We start from the raw sequence: 6,955 nt of genomic DNA, 5'->3' as shown, positions 1-6,955 counted from the left end.
GTGCAGGACACTGCAGAAGCCCACTGAGTGCAGTACTAGAAGCCTGTGTGAGGCCCTTAATATTTCTGCTAACTTTGTCCTTGCTGCTACAGCCTGGCTAGAAAAGGAAAGAGAGCTGGAAATGAGAGAGGTGCCAGATTGGAAGGGGTAAGGGAGGGGAGAGGATAAAGAGGTAGAGATGCTGGATTGGAAGAGGGAGGAGAGGAGAGAAAGGTGCAGACGCTGGACTGGTCAGAGGGAAGTGGTGAGAGGTGGAGATGCTGGACTGGAAAGGGGAGGAGAGGAGAAAGTTGGATGCCAAATTGGAAGGGGAGAGGAGAGCAGGCAAGAGTATTGGGGAATTGGTAAAAGATAGAAAGGAATAGGAGGTAGTGAAAGGGAAACAGGGAAAATGGGAGGGCTAGGGAATGGGTGAGAGCAGGAGATGGACTGGGAAGAAAGTGGTGAAAGTTGATAGGTAGATGAAAGTGAAAAAAGGGAGACTGAACTGGATGGCTAGAAGTAAGGTGAATTTTGACTGTATAGAGAAGCAGAAAAGAATGAAATTAAGGAAACTCAACATTAGAGACAGATGTAGGGGAAGAATAGAAGAAGACAGGAGGAGAGAAGAGAAATGGCAGATGGACAACAGAGGCAAAAACAGACATAGAAAAAGCAGAAAAGAGACACTGGGACCAAAAGAAAATGGAGAAGTAAATGCTTAGACAGCAAAGATGCAAAAGTATTTTATTTTGAATTTATTAATTGGAATTTGTTAGCTTGTAAATGCGCATCTCTGTACTGTATTCTTGTCTTTGTATTCTTTTCAGTACAAGGGGAAATGTAATTCAGTTTCTATTTCTACAGTGTTGCTGTACATGTTCTGCCCCCACTGTCTTCCTATGCTTATATAGACTCTGGCCGATACTCAGCCGGTGGTGGTCAGAGGGTTTTTAAACACTCACCATCACCCGCTAACTTAGCCCTGGATATTCAGGGCTGGATGATCTGTGGGCACCGCCACTTAATATGCAAGTCCCAGCCGACATTTAGCTGTGCTAAAAGGTGGCCTGCGCTGTAACTAGCTCGGTTTTCCTTCATTCTGAGATCACTTTTAGCACAGCTGTAAAATGGCCAATTATTCATTTCCTCAATGGCTATGTGCTAATTTCCCAATTAATGTGTGGCCATTAGCACATGAGCCCTTACTGACACCTATTTAGTAGCTAGAAAGGGCTCAAGCGCTAACCATGTGCTAATCGGTAGGTGTGCAGCAATGTGATTAGTGCTGGGGATGCCTACTTTCCTCCCCCCAAATACACTCCCAATGCTAAAAAGTATTTTTAGTGAATGGGAAGCATGCGCAAATGTTTATATTTATGTTTATTCTAGAGTTGATATACCACCTTTCTGCAGATACAGTCAAAGCAGTTTGCATTTACTATTTTTTGAGGTATTTTCTGTCCCTAATGGGCTCACAATCTAAAGTTATTTGTAAGGTTATTGATGCCAACACTACCGTGGGACGCCTGAGCGCACCCCATGATAGTGCATTTTCCGGCACATGCTAGTTATTGTAAAATGGCCCCTAGTGCGAACAGTTGGTTGTAAATTGATGGGACGAGGGAAGGGTGCAACAGTAGGTGTGGCAAGAGACTTGGGGTGAGGCGTGGGGCAGGACAAGTGAGGGGCATGGAGGAGGGCAGGTGTTGGTTTTTTCTCTGGCAAAAAGATAGCAACCCTAATGCCAATTTTTATCCCATTCCATTACATTTTTGCAGTTATTTTGCCCCCAGACATATAGGACAGACCTTCTCAACCCACTTTGTATAATTCTTCCCAACTTCTATTGTGCAGCACAAGATTTAAAAAACAGACAAAAAAAACCAGATAGAAAAGCAGTTGAGATAGACTTTAGCTGTAGAAGTGTGGGAATTTGTTTATAATTACGGAAAAATTCTGCAATTGAATTAGTTTTGTGTTCGGTTATAAAAAGATATTAAAGAAATATTTTTTTATTTCTAAACAGAGGCCCATTTTCTGTGTGAGTCCCAGCTAAATGGCGCTGCTGGCCCCCCTGTGATAGGCCCTGACAGTGCTCAGGAGAGGGAAGGGAAATAGTTTAAAACTGAGCAGAAATGTCTAAATATATAGAAAAGAAAACTATGCTGCAATAATGAAAGGGGGGCAAAATTCATAGTCTGGAGACCAAGCACAGGATAAAAAAGAAAAGAAAAAGATAACAGTATCAGGAGGATAGGGAGTGGGAATGCTTTATTTACAGTACTATGGAAGAGACTTCATGCAACCTGTATGAAGGCAAACAAACTTATAGGCTGAAAAAAAAATCCAGCCTCATATTCGTAAACTCTAGGGTTGCTAACTAGATCCAAATTCACCTGACAGGCTTATTCCATTGCATGTAGGGACTTGTGGTTCTGATTTTCCCATTGGATTCCCTAAGAAAAGCAATGCTACAAGTCCCTGCATGCATTGGGGTAAGTCCAGGACTGGATCAACTCTATCGGGCAAATCTATCTAGTTGGCAACTCTAGTAAACATAAGCATTGCCATACTGGGACAGACCAAAGACCCATCAAGCCAATCCAGGTCACAAGTACCTGGCAAGATCCCGGAAGAGTAAAATAGATTTCACTTTGCCTAACCCAGGAATAAGTAGTGGATTTTCCCCAACTATTCAACATAGACAAACAGAGCAAATAAGGGATTAGGGAGTTTCATTTATTATAGGAATGATTAAACCAACATGGGTATTGAACAGGAATAACAACAGTAATCCCCTCACACAGTGAGAGTGAAGCCCCAGTAATGAGAAAGAAAGTGGGGAATGAAACTGGAAAATCTGAAGACTGGCAAAATAAATTTCAATTTCTGATTAAATAAATCACTTTGATCCTTTGCAGAGTGTTGGAGTGTCAATTGATGAAGATGAGCAGAGTGGTATCTGGCTTTCTTCAGCATTTGAGGATGCTCAATATATTCATTAATAAGTGTCATCACCACAAACAACATAATGGCTTATGAATATTGATCTGCTTTTATTTTATCACAATATTATATTATTTTCTACTGTGTAGCTTTGGCCATGAGTGGATAGTGTTTCTATTCACTCCTGGGAGTTAAGGGTATCTGGAGATTGCTGTAACATAGTAACATAGTAAATGACAGCAGATAAAGACCTGTATGGTCCATCAGTCTGCCCAACAAGATAAACTCATTTTACATGGTATGTGATACTTTATACCCGAGTTTGATTTGTCCTTGCCATTCTCAGGGCACAGACCATAGAAATCTGCCCAGCACTGTTCTTGTACTAAGTTCTGAAGCTAACGTCGAAACCCCTTAAAATTTACACTCCAGCTCATTCATTCATGATCAGGGCGTAGACCATAGAAGTCTGCCCAGCACAAGTTTAGCTTCCCAATTACCGGTGTCGCCACCTAACCTCTGCTAAGATTCTACGGATCCATTCCTTTGTGTTTATCCCACGCATGTTTGAAATCCATTACCGTTTTCATCTCCACCACCTCCCGTGGGAGGGCATTCCACATATCCACCATCCAATAGTGCTGTATTGGATGTGTTTTGTATACTCCTCCGGGGGGGGGGGGGGGGGGGGGGTCCATTTGGGGTATATTTTGGTCTTAGTCTGACCATGGCTGTAGGGGATGGTATTTGTATTTCTTGGAGTGGTGTAAATTCTGATGATTCTATCTAGGTTGCATATAATAGATGGTAAACGTTTTGGTGGTTGGGTAGTACTGTATGCTTTATTTATGTATCTGAATGTGGAAAAGATAGCAGGCACTCCCTCTCAGTAACAATAGGTTATCTGTCTCATGACGATTAAAGTTTTGTTGTATTATGTTGGTTGATGTGTGCACACTGCTTATATGATGTTTGTAATTCAGTTTATATTGTATTGTACACCTCTTTGGGTAGCTTTTTGAGAAATCTTAGAAAGCAATATATAACATATGTAAATAAATAAATTGTAGCGTCTTGTTACAGTTACACCCACTGATGATGATGGGTCTCTTAGCCCCTCCTCCACTACATCACCTTAGGCACAAGCAAAGGGGCCCTTTTAGTAAGGTGAGCTAAGCCCTAACATTGGCTTAGTGTGCCTAAAATGGCATAGTGAAGGACATGCTAAAGCATCATGCAGTAATTTTCATGTTTCCACATGATAACCACATGTTATTTTTTTGTATTAATTTTTGAAGGAGGCATGTCATGGGCAGATGTTGAACCAGCTAGCACACTGACATTAGTGTGCTCTAACTGGTTAATGCATCCATAACACAGGAGCCCTTAGCCTAAATAAGAAGCTGTAAGTGCACCTGTGTTAAGATTTTTCAGTTGCCACGTGATAACATTGACTGAAAAAATATTTGAAAAAGGCTATTTTATATATGTGCTAGAAATGGGTTTAGCACGTGGGAAAGTCCCATATTAGGATGCGCTCTAAGCCCATTTCTTAGTGCACCTTAGTACAAGGGCCCCAAGTTAGGAGCAGGAACTCCAGATTTCATGATGTGATATTCAGCTCTGACCTAAGTTTTCCCTCATTTCCTTTCATGTTATTGCTATTGTATATTTTATATATGATGTAATTATATCTTGTGTTTCTTGTTCTGCTTTATACAGTTGGGTTAATATAGACTGCCATGATGTCTTCAGCAAATGGCAGTCAAATAATAAATAAAATTGTAAGAGTAGGAGAGCATTTTGGTCCTATATTAGAAATTCAATCAAGGTTCTGGAGTCAGGGAATGCAAAAAGGATGAGAGGACAGAGCCTTATCATACACAAACAATGCTGAGTAAATATAAAAATGTAGTTCCCATGACAACTAGCCTCTGACCTGCAGTACATAACCCCATAGTTGACAAACTTAGGTAGTAGATTGCTTCAGATTATACAGGCTGTTGCTAAAGATTGTAAGTGGGAAATTTCTTGAGAGAAAAGAGACTGGCCGAAAAAAGGAAGACTCAGAGTAAGGTGAGAATTTGTGATATCTATAAAGGGTGGAGGAGTCCCAGTTTCAAAGATAACTGCCAAATCTTCCAGATAGAGTGACCAGCTGGCTCCAGATCCTTTTCCTGATCCCCATTTATCCTCCATCCCCTTGAAGAAAAACCCAGAACATGGAGAAAGTTCTAACACGGGCTGACATCACAGTACAGAGATCAGATATGTATCTTCCTAGGAGCAAAGACCTAGTGCTGTAGGTGCTTGAGCACTCCAATATTGAACAAGTTCCTTGACTGTGTTCATGGCAGGAGTGGGCTGACAGTGATCTGGGACCTCAGACAAAAAGGGTCAGGGGCCCCTAAACACCTATCAAAAGTGATTAAACTAGATAGAGGTTAGAGCACAGTGGGCCCTCCTACTGTTGTGGGACCTCAGGCACTGCCCTATTGTCCCAACGGTCAGTCTGCCCCTGGTCCAGGGAGAGGTAATTTCCATTGGGTTTAGCAACCTGTTGCACAATGGATCATAGAGAGAGGAAGCCATCAAGAGTGTGCATGTGTCTTCTCCATTTCAATTAATAAAAGGTTCCAGGTCAATTTTCAAAGTGACTTTGTGTTTACCTCCCTTGTCTTTCATCTCCTCCAGGGTATATGTATTCAGGCCTTCAGTCTCATATATCTACCACAGAGCTGCCATGAGGGCCCAGTGTTTGAGAGGGAGATTAAGACATGCCCACAGTCCCACCCACTCCACCTAACCCTGCCTTAGTCTTGCCCCAGCCCCATCCATTGCACCTTCTAGTTCTACCCCCTAGCTCACCAAACGTCTGTGGGCAACAGCACCAACAAGCCACTTTCCCCTCTTGTCAGCAGGAGATACCTTAATAAAACATCATCTCCTGCTGCCGTGGGATCAGTCTCACAATAACAGCTGTGAGATTTTGCAGCTGTTATTGCAAGACTGGTCCCTCAGCAGCAGGAGATGACATCTTATTAACACATCTCCTGCTGCTGATGGATAGAGTTGGCATCCTTTTGACAGAGAAAAATCTGATGCTGAACATACCTGCTCCATACCTCTCCCTTGCTCCATCCATACTCCTCCTTTGTCCAATCCCCCATGCCTCGTTCTAAGTCCCTTGTCAGACCAATTGTTGCACCCTTCACCACAACCTACCCCTGAACAATCAACTGACCATACTAGGGTTGCCATCTTAGAAGAAACAAATTACACATGTACATACCTTCAATGATTCTTTCACAAACATGATCTGATGTTATAACAAGCTAAATTTATATTAAAGTTTTGATGTCCCCTCAGTAAGGCCAATACACAATCCCACCATTGGAAAACACTATGCACAAACTTGTGCAAAAACAGAATTAGAACTGTACCATACCATAACAGCACTAACTCCCAGATCAAAAAGCAAGAACCTCACAAGTGAAAAGGCAGCATTGTAGATATTATTACACTGGGCCCTAAAATACCAATATACCATCTAGTGATAAACCGGAAAAAATGGGACTGCTACAGATCTCGGTCACACTCAGCAAACATTAAACAGGGGACCACAGATCAGCAACAGAGATATGAATGCAAAAAACTGTGAGCCTCAAGAAGTCAGACTTGCATATACTGCAATACTAGAGAAATAGAAACTGAAATGCAAGATATCAGTGATACACATTTCCCAAAATCCTTCCTTCTGCCTTTGCAGTATGAGCATTTTATTTTTTTCATTCAGTTTGATCAAGTGTTTATTCTGCTTTTCACTGTTCTTCCTATCTTTTCAGGGTCTCCTATACATTTGACATTTCTTCTCTCTCCATGTCACCTATCCATCTTCTCTGTGCGTTCCTATCTGTCCTGTTCAGCAGTTCTCCTCTGTGTCCCTGTTCCTATCCTCTCCCCATATTCAGCATCTGACCCCTTAGTGTCCCTATCCTCAACTTTATATTCATCATTGCACCTCTAT

Source organism: Microcaecilia unicolor, chromosome 8 (assembly GCF_901765095.1).
Source record: "Microcaecilia unicolor chromosome 8, aMicUni1.1, whole genome shotgun sequence".
Lineage (NCBI taxonomy): Eukaryota > Metazoa > Chordata > Amphibia > Gymnophiona > Siphonopidae > Microcaecilia > Microcaecilia unicolor.
This window is presented reverse-complemented; position numbering follows the sequence as displayed.